Below are 16,179 nucleotides of genomic sequence, written 5' to 3' on the forward strand. Positions count from 1 at the left end.
TTTTGACTGTGTTGTGGCAATGAGTATCAGGTATCCCATCGACTGCCAAAAGAACAAATACACCTTTGAGGAAGTGCAACCAGGATGCTTCTCAGAGGCCAAAGTGGGGCACTTAATCTCATGTACTTCGGACACGTTGTGAAGAGGTGCCAGTCCTTGGAAAAGGACGTCAGTCTGGGAGCAGTGGAGGCTCACCGATAGAAAGGAAGCATTTCAGTGAGACGGGCCGACACAGTGACCAGCCACTGGCTTCAGCATGCAGGTGGTTGTAAGACTGGAGCATGACAGTGTGAGCTTCGAGCTCTAGGTCAGAGTAACTGTGCGGAGCAGTCGACTTGACAACACACCTGACAATACCAACAACTACCTCCCCAAACAGAGCATATTTATAGTCTATTGTATTTCATAAGTGCCATTGAAATTGGTCCACCAAGTGTGACTCTTCTGACAATTGAATTGCCCGTGGCAAACACAGCTTCCAGCGTGAGAGTCACATGCCAGCCATCTCAGCAGTAGGTGCTAAAGGGATCAAGGTAACCATACAATTTGTTCTCCATTGGCTCCACAATCAACTCTTGGTGCCAGCAGCCAGAAAATGAAAAGACAAATTGCTCGGAAAAATATCTGCAGTCAGAGACCTCTCCAAAGTACTAAAGAGCAACGATATCAGTCTGGAGAACAAGGTGCAGCTGATTCAGGCCATAGTCTCTGCAATTTCTTTCTATGCATCAGAAAGCTGGACAATGACTAGGGATAATAAAAGGAGAATTGATGCCTTTGAGATGTGGTACTGGAGAAGAGTACTGAATGTACTGTGGACTGCTAGGACAACAAACAGATTTGTCCTAGAGAGAGTGAGACCAGGAGGCTCCTTGGAGGCAAGGATTCTGAAGCTTCATCTGACATACTGTGGACATGATGCAAGGAAGGACTGGTCTTTGGAGAGGGACGTCACACTTGGAAGGGTAGAGAGACAACAAAAGAGAGAAAGACCCTCAATGAGATGGATTGGTTCAGTAACTGGGGTAATAGGTGTAGGTGTGTCAAAGACAGTAAGCTTGGCACAGGATAAAACAAGGTTTAAGGCTGTTGTACAGAGGGTCGCTGCGAATTACAGACAACTCAGTGACACATAACAACAACATATCAGGATATTTTTTATGGTAAATGGTGTTTTGTTTTGTTTTTTAGATGGTGTTATTTTTCATTATCTTAGAACAAGTATTGCAAACCTAGATAGTTCCTTTTCCTGGTACCTCGTGGCATTCATTCCTGTATTCCAGAGGCCAGTGCCTAGATTGTGTTTTTTGCATGTTTGCTGTATATATGTACATAGTTGTTGTCTGCTGTCATAGAATTGAAATTGACCCCCCTTCAACGGGTTTTCAGAGGCAGGTAATTGTACAGGATGAGAGTACCCATCCTTCTCCTATGGAACAGCTGGTGCCCTCAAACTGCCTGCCTTGGGATTGTTGTTACGGACCATTGAGTCACCTGCAACTCATAGCAACCCTGTGTACACCAGCTCTGAACCTTGCCCTGTCCTGAGCAAGTCTCACTCTTTCCAACACACCTACCCACATTTCCTATGTTAATCATCTCATCTGGTCTCTTCCTCTCCTGCTCTGTCCTTCTACCCTTCTGAGCATGATGTCCTTCTCCAAGAACTGATCCCTTGTGGCCATGTGCCCAAAGTATGTGATATTGAGCTTCAAAATCCTTATCCCCCCAAGGAACAGTTTGGTTTTACCCTGCCCAAGACATGTTTTTGTTCTCTCGGCAGTCCATGGTGTGTTCAATTCTCTTTTCCAGCATCGCAACTCAAAGACATTGATTCTTCTATCATTCTTAGTCATTGTCCAGCTCTCAGATGCATAACAAGCGATTGTGAAGACCATGGCCTGTATCAGGCACACCTTAGACTCTAGACTGACATCGTTGCTTTTTAAAATTTTGGAGATGTTCCTGAAAGCAGTTTCCCTAATGTAATTTGTCTTCTGATTTTCTGTCTGCTGGAACCAAGAGAGTTGATTGCCTAGAAAAGCAAGCTGAAATCATTAACAACCTCAATCTTTTTCCATCTAGCATGATGCTGCCAATTGTCCTATGGGTGAGAATCTTTCTTTTTCTTGACATTGAGCTTCAATCCACATTGAAGATCACAGTCTTTTATCTTCAGCAGCAAACACTTAAGGTCTTCCTCAGTTTCAGCAAGTAAGGTTGTATAATTTGCATAGTGCAGGATGTTGATTATTCTTCTTCCAATCCCGATGCCACATTCTTCCCCATAAAGCCGAGCTTCCCAAATGATCTGTTCTGCTTACCAATGGAAAAGGTATGGAGACAAGAGGAGTCCCTTACACAGTCCTTTCCTGATTTTGAACCATGCGCTGTTTCCTTGCTCTGCTCTGAGGACTACCTTCCTGGTCCAGCTTCAGAAGCACATATGCTAAAACTGGACTGATACAGAGAAGATTAGCATGGCCCCAGTGCAAGGATGACAGGGAAATTCATGAAATGTGGAAAATTATATATGTTGTTGTTATGTTCTCTTCAGTTTCTTGTGACTCATAGTGACCCTATGTACAAAGGAATAAACCCTGCTCTGTCTTAAACCAACTTCGTTGTCTCAGCCATACCTATCCCCATAACCCAGTCACTGAGTCAGTCCATCTCATCCAGGGTCTTCCCCTCTTACGCTGTCCCCCCACCCTTCCAGCATGGTGCCCTTCTCCAAGGATTAGTCTCTCTTTGCATCATGTCCAAGGTTTGTCAGATGAAGCTTCAAAATCCTCGTATCCAAGGAGCAACCTGATCTCACCATTTTCAAGATGATCCTCCTTCTTTTCCTAGAAATTCATGGTATATTCAATACTCTTCTCCATCACCACAATTAAAAGGCATCAATTGTTCTGTCATCCTTAGTCATTGTCCAGTATTGCAAAGAATTACGAAGACCATGGCCTGGAACAGGCGCACCTTAGTCTCTAAACTTATATCGTTGCTCTTTAGTACTCTGGAGAGATCCCTGACAACAGATTCTCTGAATGCAATTCCTCTATTGATTTCCTGGCTGCTGGTTCTGAGTGTTGATTGTGCAGCTAAGCGCACTGGAGCTGTTAACAATCTCAATCTGTTAACCATCTATCATGACGCTGCCAATTGGCCCAGTGGTGTGCAGCAAACTTCTCAGGTTCTCCTCAGTTTTGGCAAGCTTGGTTGTGTCATCTATCTACATAATGCAGGTGGTTGATGAGTTTTCCTCCAATCTTGATGCCACATTTCTCCTCATAAAGCTCAGCCTCCTGGATGATCTGTTCTGCATGTAGATTGAAAAGATATGGAGACAAGATGCATCCCTGACATACACTTTTCCTGATTTTGAATCACACAGTGTTTCTTTGCTCTGTTCCAATGATTGCCTTCTGCTCCAAGCATATGTTTTGCATAAGCACAATCAAATCTGGATTCCCATTCTTCTCAGAGTTAGCCACAGTTTGTTATCATCCACAGAGTCAAATAACTTTGCAGAGTCAATGAAACACAGATAGACATTCCTTTGGTACTCTTTGCTTTTAGCTAAGATCCACCTAACACTGGCTAGAATATCCCTAATAACACAGGCTCTTCTAAACCCAGCCTGCATATCTGGCAGTTCTCTCTTGATGTACTGCTCCAGTCATGTGCAAGTCATTTTTGGATAATTTTCAGCAGGATCTTGCTTGCATGTAATATTTTTCAATAATTTCTGCACTCTGTCAGATCACCTATCTTTGGAATGGAAACAAATGTGGATCTTTTCCAGTCAGTTAGCGAGGTGGTTGTCCTCCAGATCTCGGCACAACTTGGTGAGCATGTCCAGGTAGCGCCTGTTTGCTGAAATATGCCAATTAGTGTGCCTTGAATTGCTCAGGCCTTGTGTTTTGCCAGTTCCTTCATAGCAGCTTGAAATTCCTCCTCTCACCTTAGGCTCTAGATCATATGTTGTTTCACGAAATTCACTAAATGTGAGAATACACACACACACACTCACACACACATTTAGCTTCTGAGTCCTAAAATCTATTCTGTGCATCTCCAGGCTAGAGCTGGGTCCTCTCCATATTCATCCATGCCTGGGATATGTACGAAAGCCCTACGTTTGTTTGACGATGCTTAAATGATTTTCTCGCTGAAGTGCTTCCTTGATGAAGCTTAAATGGTTGACTTGGAAGAGACATCAGTGCTGGTGACTGGTGCCGTCACTTGGGAAGTTGCAACAGAAGGCTGCATTGCAATGTTCTCCCCAGGCCTCAGAAATCAGCCTTCACTGGGCTCCTGCTCTGGATGTCGGAGTTGAGGCCCACGGGGGCCCTTGTGAGGAAATATGAGGACCACTGAGTTACCCACTTTGGAATGTGTTAACTTCTAAGAAGAGATATTTTTTATCAAAGTTACTACAGTAACTTAAAAGAGATAAATGATACTTTTGTGTTTCATGGAGATTAGCTGATCCTGAAAGTTTAATCATATGAAAGAAACATTCCTTTTGTGACCTATTGACTAAACCAGTGCGATCATGTCCGTCCTGGGTCAAAGCAGCCCTCCGTCAGCTTCCTGAGCTGTGAACCTTTGTGAAAGGAGACTGTTCATCTTTCTCTCTCATGCGGTGGTTGGTGGATTCGAACTGCTGACTTCGAATAGATGCACAATATAGAAAACTAACCTTGAGAAAATATTACTGTACTAGGTCTTTTTTTCTTTAAACTCTGATGACAGTAAAAGTGGACAGGGAAAACGTCATTATATTTATTGTAAAGGGCTGGGGCATGGGATGGGGGAAATATGACGATAGCTTGGAAAAATCTCCACTGAGTTTACATTCTTACATAATTTTAAGTTTGAAATGACACTCTCAAAACAGAATAAACAGATAATAAGACGTCACTATCTTATGTCCCAGGTAACACGAGTCAAGTCATTGTCACGATGTCATAACTGACTCACAGCAGATCTTCCAGCAGGTTTCTGCACTATAAGTCATATTAGAGAACAGGGTCCATCCTTGTTGCTTGGAACCACAGGTGGATTTGAATCACCAGGCAGACATGGCCTTTGGATTAGCCACACAACTCTATATGAACAAGTCACTATCTGTGCTCCTTCTCTGAGGTTCAGTGGCCCAGTGAAATCCCACCTTTAGTGCTTCCCACCATCTTGTTGAGATCTGCATAATTGCATGAATCTCAAATAAATGAGTCCATCCTACTAGTTCCGACAAAAGAAACTCCCGAGACTTATATGTCTCAGTAATTACATCATTGGCACCTCGGTGGCTGAATCTGTAGGTAGTTGTGCTGATAACACAAAAGCTAAGCTTTTCTGATTGTTCAAATTTATGTGAAGCTCTGTAGCAGAAAGATGGACGATCTCCTGCCTGAGAATTACAGTGTCCGAAAACTTACCCTAAGGCCAACAATCACTTGGTTCTAATAATCAGGGTTGGTTGTTTTGTGTTGGGTTTTTTTTTTTGGGGGGGGGGGTTTAAATCACATCACTATCCATATTATTTAAAGATGTTTTATTTCCATTTTATTAAAAATGCCTTCTATTACTGAAAATTAGTGGTTTCAACAGAAAAGTTAAAGCAGAAAATAATTTAATCTTGAAAAGGTTAAGTTGAAATAGCTATAAAATTTGCAAACTGTCACAAAATCTCTAAGTGAGGTATGGTCAAGTTTAAATAGACAATCCTTTAAAGCAAACACTCTTTCTGTGTATTGATTAAGTTGTGGGCCTGGGTCACATCCTTTAAAGTAAGAACACATATCCCATAGTCAGGCATTTGTTGCACACAAGCACATTAAGATGATCATTCAAAGATGCTTGTACTGCTTTTTCTGTAGCAAAAGATCAAAGACAAGCAAAACGCTCGTCAACAGGCTTTGATTAAATACGTGATAGATAATAAACACAAGAAGGTCCTGGATGGTGGAAATAGAGAACGCTCTTGGCTGTTAAATAAAAGGTTGGAGGTTTGAGTCCTCTGAGAAGCACGTTGAGGAAAAAAGTATGCTAGTCTACTTCCGAAAAATTAGTCACTGGAATGCCTACAGAGGACAGATGTACTCTGACTCCAGGAGTGTCACTGTGAGTCCAGAGTGGCTTTATGTCAAGTGTTGTGTAGCTTCTCGGTGGTACAAACAGAATACATTCAGGTCATCACTGAAAAATGGAATTCTACCTGGAGATGTTTAGAAACCAAGAAATGGTGATCTACTTCAGAAACACCAACCAATGAGAACAGCAGGGGATATACTTCTCTTTAGATATACACGATGTTGACAGAAATCAGAATCTACCCCATGTAACCTGACCTAGTGTGTGCTGGTCTGTGATGTATAAAGACCCAGGTGGACCTGCTTGTGTGTGCAGGATTTCCAAGACATTGTGAGACAATTTAATCTCAACAAGATTTACAAAATATGCTTATATGAATTAAAAGTAAGTACCCTAGAAATCAAAAGGAGGTCAAAAGATAAGTTGCACTGGGGGAAATATGCCGGTAAGGAACTCTCAAGAGTGCTAAATAGCAAAGGTGTCCGTTTAAAGACTAAGATGTGCCTGATCCAAGCCAGGGTGTTCTCAATTGCTTGTTACTCATCTGAGGGCTGGACAATGAAAAAAGATGACAGAAGAAGAGTTAATGCCTCTGAGCCCTTATAGTGCTAGAGAAGAGTTTTGAACATATGATGAAATGTCAAGAGAACAGGTCTGTCCTGGAGATAGTAAAACAGTTTGTTCCTTGGAGGCAAGAATTTTGAAGCTCTGTTTCACATATGTTGGGCACATCACCAGTAAGGACCAGTCCTTGGACAAGGATATCATGCTTGGAAGGAAGTAGGGTCACCACAGGAGAGGAAGACTCTCAATGAGATGGATTGGCACAGTGACCATGGCAATGGTGTCACATGTCTCAGAGATAGTTCGTTGGATCAGAATAGGGCAAGGTCTAGGGCCATTGTTCAAAGGGTCACTATTAGTCATAGTTGACTCAACTGCACATAACAACACCGCAAATGTCTAGAAATGGAGCAGGTGGCAATGGGAATGGGTGAAACATTTGATATTTACCCATTCTCCAGTATTTTACTATTGTTGTTGTGGATTAACGTAGAGTCGAGTATGACTCATAGCAACCCTATGAATAAAAGGCCTGAAGCCTTACTCTAACTATTGACATTTATCAAAGTTCATAGAGGTTCCAGAGACATGATGTTTAGGAAGTGGATGTGACTCCTGCATGCATAAAATGTTGATAAGAACTGAATATTTAAGTACAGCATTTGAAAAATAGTAACAAGTTCATGTAAGTAAGACAAGAGGTGGACTTCAAAATGATTTGTTTCCACTTCTAATATAATGTTTGTTACACTGACATTAAAGGTCCTCTCATGGAACAGTGGTCAAAGATTTTGACAGCTCGTGAAAATACTCGTGGTTAAAATCCATCAGTCACACCACAAGAAAAAGATGAGACAAACTCCCTCTCGAACATGGAGTCCTTGAAAAGCATGTAATGAAGGTCTATGCTGCCCTAGAAGTCTTGTGGAGTCAGGACTAATTCAACGGCAGTAAGTTTTGTTTTCCTGGTAAGTTGTTGCTTTGATGGCCTCGTCTGTAAGGCATTGCACCGGTACCCAAAAGCCTTGTCTCTCTGGAATTTCAGAAGGGCTCGTCCTGCTAGAGAAATTCAAGAGTTGTGTTTTCCTTGTGTCCTGAGCATTCCTAAGTCCTCAGTGTAGCACTTGTTATGTTACGCTGAGCATGTTCATGGACATACCCAGTGTGATACTTAGACCAGGAAGCAGTCATTCAAAAGAGCAAGAGCCCACTGCATGGTTCACAATCAAGAAAGGAGTGGGTTAGGGATGTATCCTGTTTCCAGGTCTTTTCAATCTACATGCAGAGCAAATCATGCAGGAAGTTGGACTTTGAGAGGAGTGTGATATCAGAATCGGAGGAATACTCCTCAAGACCCTGCATTGTGCAGATGACACAAACTTGCTTGTTGTAACTAAGGACTTGAAGTGCTTGCTGCAAAAAGTCAAAGAATATTGTCTTCAGTACGGATTGAAGCACAATATCAAGAAAACAAAGATTCTCTCCACTCAACCAATAAACCAATTGGCAGCATTGTGATAGATGGAGAAGAGATTGAAGTTGTTAACAGTATCATCTTGCTTGGATCCACAATCAATACTTTTAGCATCAGTAGTCAGGACATCAAAGGAAAGTCTGTTGTCAGAAACCTCTCGAGAGTACTAAAGAAAAACAATGTCAGTCTAGAGACTAAGGTATGCATCATCTATACCATGATCTTCACAGTTACTTAATATGCATCAGAGAGCTTAACAATGACTAAGGATGACAGAAGAAGAATAGATGCCTTTGAGTTGTAGTGCTGGAGAAGAGTATTGAACATACCATGGACTGCCAAAAGAACAAACAAATCTGTCTTGAAGAAGGTGAAACCAACTTGCTCCATGGAAGCAAGGATTTTGAAGCTCCATCTCTTATACTTTGGCCATGTTACCAGGAGGGATCAGTGCTTGGATAAGGACATCATGGTTGAAAGGTTGGACAATCAGTGCAGTAAAGGAAGACCCTGGATGGGGTGGGTTGGTACAGTGGTTGTGGTAATGGGAGCAGAAGTGTTGGAGACAATGAGATTGGCTCAGGATAGGGCAGGGTTCAGAGCTATCGTTCATAGAGTTGCTGTGAGTTGCCAGTGACTCAAAGGCACGTAACAACAATATCCCCAGTACTGTCCCTTTGCCACCCTATCCAAAATATGGAATGGAAGGCCAATGGATAGATGAAAAAATTAATAAAGTAAGTGCCTATTGAAAATTCAAACTCTGCTCTATAATTTGAGATCCCAGGAAATATGAACCAACAGGGATAAAAAAAAATAAATCAGCATTTCTCCATTAGCTGGCAGCTCTCCAAATCAAAAGAATACTAGCCGTTTAGAGATCCTTTTATGTGGGAGAACTAGACACAACGGCTACAGCTCTGAGAAGTTTCTTCGAGTCAACTTTTCGGCTGACTCGACTCTGCTCAGTGTCGAGATGGCGGGCACTGACTCTCACATCAATTCCTGTAACACTAATTACCAGACCGACGCCAGAGTAAATTCAGATGCAAGTAGCCAGGTCAGGCAATCTACTTAAAGTTTAATAGAAGTTAATTATTCATTGATTAAACTCATTCATATCTAATTAAAGTGTTCTCGCATTAGAAAATGCAAAGTAATGTGGGCAACATTTGAAGTACATGAATACATGTTTTGGCAACTGAATTGTCCATTTAATGCATAAGTATTCTGGATAACTTTATTTTGCAAATGTATTTCCATATTAATAACAAATTTTGATCATTCTTATAACAATAAGAAATATAGTATTACTTCAAACTAACAATGCTTATTTAAAACAAAATTGCAGGAATTTGAGCTTTTGTAGATAACTGCAATAAATGAAATATTGTCAATTATGCCTCACTATAAATATGTACAAAAAAACCATGAAAACTTTAGACTTACTATGAGACAGCCATTCTACCAGCTATCATGCCAAAATCTAAGCCCCACAAAATGTCAGCATTGTTTGCAGAGTGGTAAAGGTTGGATGTTTGCTCTATAAAATAAAATAAAAACTTATTTTTAAAAAAATTCCCTGTAGATTTCCTTTTAAAAAAATTATGTGTTAAAATACAGTGCGTGAAATATATTGCTTACTTTTTTAGAGTTTTTTCTAATCCTGAGCATATTTCAAAGTTGTGAATATTTGCTTCGGGGATAGTTTATTTTGTGAAAACATATCTTCAAATTTCTTGTTCTCGTATTGTAGCATGTTTGGCAGTTTTATTTCCTGACTATACACCCTCAATGAAAATCATTGTCTTAAATTCCCAATTGCCATAAAAAATAAGCTTATATCAACAAATTTCACATTATACTTGTGATAGTCTAATAGTTTAATAATTTCACATTATAGTTGTGATAACAGTTTAATACTATTGAGGCAGATCTGACTCACGGTTACCTTGTGTGTAAGGACTTAAACGCTCCCTGAGCCTACGCCTCCCACACAATCCTCACTATGCTCAAGCCCATTGTACAGCAGAAGCTCTGAATATTTTAAGGACTGAATGTTGAATCTCTTTCCAAACCCTGACAGCTCTGGCTTTTAGGTGACCTGATGTGGAACAGAAGAAAACAGCATCAGGTCCTGCACCACCTTCATGATCATCGCTGTCTGAGTTCATTGTTGCAACCAGCTTGTCAATCGATCTCATGAGGGACATCCCTTATTTTTGCTCTCCTTGTTTCATCAAACATAAAGTCCTTTTCTAGTAGTTGGGTTTTCGTGACCAGTGTACAAAGTACGCTGGACAAAGTGTGGTCATGCTCGCTTCTAAGGAGTGTTCTGATTGTACGGCTTTAACACTTGCTTGTTCATTCCTCTGCTAACTCATAGTGTCGCCAACACTCTTCAACAACACCCTGTTGAAACATGTCAGTTGGTCTTCCTTTTCCATGGTCCAGTTTTCGCATGCATATGAAGTGATTGAAACGATCATGATTTGAGTCAGACAGACAACTTTGTTATCATGGTCATTCATGACAGGAGTAGTGAACTAACGTTTGCATTAAAAGTCCTGCTGGTGCAAAGGTTTCAAAACTGAGATATTAATCAAAAGGTTAGTAGTTTAAATTATCATTTACTTTGGAGAAAATGTAGGATAATCAGCATTTGTATTTACAACTCCCAAAATGGCCTGATAGTTCTACTGTACCCTATAATGTTGTCTTGAGTTGGATGTGGGTTCAATGGCTGAGTCTTAACGTATAAGTTAAAGCTCTCAAGTCATAACATATTTTTGGTTAAAAAATTGCATTGCTGTTACCTGGTCACTTCTGACACATGGCACTCTCTCTTGGGTTTCCAAGGCTACAGACATTTACAGAAGACTGTCTATCTTTCTTGGAGTGGTTAGTGAATTCAAACTGGTGACCTTTCAGTTAGTAGCCCAACAGGTAACACAGTATAGCAGCAGTGTTCCCTACATGTACACCCAAAACCAATCACTTCATCCCAAATCTACAAATGTAGCGAATGACCATACCATAAAGACATACTTATTTTCCCTTGTAAAACAAATTGTTTACTCAAAGAATTTCTTGGAACATATCAAGTCATAATAAAATCTTTACATGTGTCAGTGTGTATACTTCCAATAGTGGCCTAGATTTAAACCACATTATAATTATCTACGTATCTGTTGTTCCTTCCTAAACTATGAATAAGAAGTATTTGTGGTACTTTGCACTCAGGAACAACAACAAAAAAAACTCCAACATTCAAAACCAAAAATCCACACATGGAAAATTTCCAGTAGATATCTGTTTAACAAATAAAGTAACAAATGGATGAATGGACGGTGAACAAGTGAATGGTTGGGTAGACGATGGCTGGAAGGATAGATTGATGGGTGATGGATGACTAAATGAGTGAATGGTTGGATGGATGGATGGATGGATGGATGGATGGATGGATGGATGGATGGACAGAGAGATCTGTGCATGAAATTACCAGCATACACTGCCAATGAAGTTAGCATATTTATTATCAAGTAATTTGGATTATTCAGCCCTATTTATTTTTTGAAAGTGTGTTAATGTCAAGCCTAAACTTCTAGGAGATACGTCCATTAGTAATAATGTAAAGATATTAAGAAATCTTTGATTTACACAAATCTCTGTGCCAGAGAAAACAAAGAACTGTCATCGCTTGTCCTCATGAAATTGAAGGCAATGAAATCTGCACAATTAAATATTGACATACAACTACTCATCAAACTGACTTGATGAGCTAATTATTCTGGGTAGATGAAATAATACCTAGGTGTCTTTCAAATGTCTAACTTGATTTCCATGAAATACCTGACTCTTCAGATGGAACCACAGGTAGAATTCAACTCTTCTCAAATAGACAACGTTTTGATCTGAAATTGTCTTTGCTTATAGATGTGAAATGCACTATCTTAATGCCTTTCCTATACAATTTGTTTTACTACTTTCCAAATTGATACAAATGAGTCACAGTCTGTGGTAGACGATCATTAGTTCATCTTAAAGCTCTTTTTAATAGGAAAGCACAGACAGTAGCACAGTGCAGAGCTGAGCCTAAGCTGCTTCTGTTCACAAAGCAAGCATAAACCCTAGATTTGTCTCTTTCTGAAAGCAATACAATGTGCTTTGAATAGCTGTAGTCTTATGAAAGCAGTGACAGAGAACATCTTTTCTTTTCAAAGCTTTAAAAAAAATAAAAATAGTACTAGTTGTTATTGATTTGATAAAGGAAAGGATTTTCTTTACTAAGAAAAAATTAGATATTTGCTTTTTAGGGAATAGACACAGAAGATAATGGCACTCAAGTACCACACTGTGTTGAGAATTGGTAATCAGTGTCCAATTTTGGAAGAAGTAAGGCACAATAATTGGCAACTATTGCAGATATGTTTCTTTGCCAACTAACATCTAATCTATTCTCTGTTAATTGAGTTAAAGCCAGCTGCTGTGCATCTAAAACAGAGCTGTTTACTTAGGGAAGATTGAAGTTACGGTGCTATTTTCTCTCGCACGAAAGAAGAGAGTACCACCCTAGCGTTTATCAGGATCATTCATAAAATGAAAATGTCTTTTGATGTAAATTATGCTCTGATATTGGATCCACATTTTTGACAGCTGTGAAGAGCTGTTGCAGTTGTTGGATGCCAACGAGTTAACTGTGACTCACAGCAACTCTGTGAACCACAGAGCAAACCTCACTGTCTCCTGCACCATCTGATTTCTGCCGCTCAAGTCCACCGTCATGGTCACTGGGTAAGGCCTCCCCATGGAGGGCATGCCTCTCTCGGATTGATTCATTTCTCCAGCATCATCTGCTTTTCCAAGGGCTGTTGTTTCCTGACAACATGCCCAAAAGATGTGAGAAGGCTTGCTTCCAAGGCAGCCTAGTTGCACTTCCTCGAAACAGATTTGCCCATTCTTTCAAATCCAGGGTGCCATCAAGACCACAGTCTGTGTGAAGATTTGGAAGGCGGATGCTTTCTCCTCCCTTCTGTTTTCTGGGTAACCGAAGCACTTGGCTTGTGGCACCGTCACACTGGTCGCTGCCTGCATTTTAACACAGACTTCTTTCAGCTGTCTATCTCTCTGCGTCCCTTTTCTGAGCCATAAGAACATCAACACCCTGAAAAAAGAGCTGAACAGAACTTTTCACAGCGCAGCTCAAGAACACAAAGCAAGACCTTACAGTGGGATGTGCAGAGAGCTGGAGTTGGAGAACACAAAGGAAAGAATTCCCCCAGCATTTCTCAAGCTGAAAGAATAGAAAAACCAGTGCAAACCTTGAGTTGCATTGCCATCAGCTGCTCTGCTAGGAAAGGCTGGGAAATCTCTTCCCTTGTGATTTGTTGTTGTTGTTGTTGTTATGTGTCATCAAGTCATCTGTGACTCAAAGCGATCCTATGCACAATCGCTCTGAATCCTGTAGTAACCTAAGCCAGTTTCATGTCTCCAACACACTTGCTCTATGAAGTTGAATGTGGCATCAGGATCGGAGGAAAGACTAATCAATAGCCTACATTATGCAAATGTAATAACCTTGATTGTTAAAAGTGAAGAGGACTTGAAGCAGTTGCTGAAGAAGATAAAAAAAAAAATACATCCTTCAAAATGAATAACATCTTAACGTCAGAAAAACAGAAATTCTCATCACTGGACTGATAGGCAATGTCATGATAGATGGAGATGAGATTGAAACTGTTAACAACTTCATCGACCTGGATCCACAATCAACAACCTTTGGTACCAGAAGTCAGGAGATCAAGAAATGCACCATCTGAGAATGCACCACTGGGAAAGTCTGCAGTCAAGGGCCTCTCCAAATGACAGAAGAATTGATGTTTTTGAGTTGTGGTGTTGGAAACCACTGAACTTCCCATAGACACCAACCAGAAGAAGAAAGCAGTGTGTCTTGGACAAAGAGTAGCTACAGTGCTCCTTGGAGGTGAAACTTTGTCTCCCATTCTTTAGGTATAGTGTTAGGAGAGGTTCTTCCTTGATGAGAACATCAGGCTTGGAAAGGTGGAGTCAGTGAAAGAGAGGAAGACCCTCAACCCGGTGGACTGACACAGTGACTGCAGCAATGAACTCAAGTGTGTCAGAGATTGAGAGGATGTTGCAAGCTAGGACAGGGTTCTGGTATGCTGTTCACAGAGTGGAAGACATAGTTATGAACGTTATGGTATGTTGCTGTGGGTCACATGTCCTCAACTAGACAGCACCTACAACAGCACTCGACTCAGCATGACCTGATGTTAGCTGACATCTTCAGAGACTTTGTTTTCCAACAAGATCTCATTAATAAAAACTGGAGTTAGTACTTCAATTTCTCTTTTGAGGAGTTCACAAGTCAACCTATTACAGTATCTTAGGTGTTCATGAAAAATGTGACCATATGTTACAGAGATAAAGTAATGAATCCATGGACTCTATCCTAGAAATTGAAAGACAACAATAGTTCACTTTCCTCAGTGTTTCTGAAATATTTCAGGATCTTGCAGGAAATTCAGACTTTCCCTAAAAACACATTCATATACCATTTTCAGAATGGTCAATATAGAGGTTTGGATTACAGCTTTAATAATCCTGAGAATTAATAGTTTGAAATTAAAATTACTGATTTTAATACATCACTTGTTTATTGGTTTTGAATAAAGAAGTGTATGAATTACTGATACATTTTCATTTTCACGACCTAAACTAGAATCCTTTCTTTAGGATGCTCCTTGATGGAAAACCCTGGGACAGGTAGCAATTAGAACTTATTTCAAAAGACAAGACTTCACTGCCGTCATTGATGCTGGGCCATGCGCTGAGGCATTTGAACGGTAACAGTCAATTGACACCCATGATTATCTGCTCTCCCATCCCAGGTCACTTCAGACCACAGGGGGAAATGTCATAGAAGCAGCATAGTGAATCTTCTTTATGTAAAAATAACCAGCTGATGAACTCCAGGTCTCATTTTGTCTCTTCTGGATCTGCTTTCACCTTCTTCTGCTTCAATTTGAACTTCCATATGAGCAAGAGACGGTCTGTTTCGCATTCAGTGCTTGTCCTTATTCTGACCACTGGTTTTGTGGAGCTTTTGGGTATTTATTGATAGGATCACATGGTTCTTTATTTTCTTTGTGTGGAAATAGGTTGATGAATCATGTTGTATCAGCTTTGCATATCTGTAATGAGCCTAACTGGATCATAAAGTATGATTTTTAAAAAATATGATATTATGATGATTTAAATATGATATTTAATATCTTTTTTAAATACGATATTGGATTCTATTGACTAGGAATTTTTGTTCCTACATTCTGCAGAACATAGAAACATAGAACAAAATCTGTTCAACCAGAATGATAGACGTAGTGACTGCAGCAACGGGCTCAAGTATGTCAGAGATAATAGGCTGCCGCTGGACAGGAGAGGGTTCAGATCTGAGTCATACTACACTCAATGATGCCTAATAGCAACGTGTTCACAAGGGCTCTAAAGGGGCCTCTGATGATCTGGTCTATAGGGAGCTGTGACGTTAACCCAAAGGCAGTTCCTCTCTGTTCAAATTCCCTAGCAGCTCTGAGAAACAAAGATGGGCAACCACGTGGCTTCCAACCTCTTGACAGTCTTCTAGCGGGTCGTCTGTGTCTGGGTTCTCACTCAATGCCAGTGCATTTTGAGGATACTTTTTGGTTTGGTTTTGATTTTGGATTTTTAGTGATATCTTTGCATGACTGATGTCAGCGTTATACTTGTTTAAGAATACAAATTTGAAAGTATTCCCTATTTTTCTATATTCTGAAATAATCTGAGTACATTTGTGTTAATTCTTCTCTTACTATTTGGTAGAATTCACCAGTGAAACCATCTGGGCCAGGACTTACTTATATGAGAAAGTTTTATTATGTTTGACTGGCTCAATTTCTTCTTTTATGATGATTCTGTTTCAGTTTTTTATATTTGTGTGAGTTTAAGCAAGCAGTCAATTTCTAAAATGTCTTCATTTCTTC

The 16,179-nt window shown here is 40.2% G+C and overlaps 1 pseudogene; it reads left to right on the plus strand.

Moving 5' to 3' along the window:
- Window positions 1–9,113: 9,113 nt before the first annotated feature.
- Window positions 9,114–16,179, plus strand: part of LOC102863443 — a 159,040-nt pseudogene continuing 151,974 nt past the window's right edge.

Source organism: Elephantulus edwardii, unplaced genomic scaffold (genome assembly GCF_000299155.1).
Source record: "Elephantulus edwardii isolate Elephantulus edwardi_28Jun2011 unplaced genomic scaffold, EleEdw1.0 scaffold00024, whole genome shotgun sequence".
Classification (NCBI taxonomy): Eukaryota; Metazoa; Chordata; class Mammalia; order Macroscelidea; family Macroscelididae; genus Elephantulus; species Elephantulus edwardii.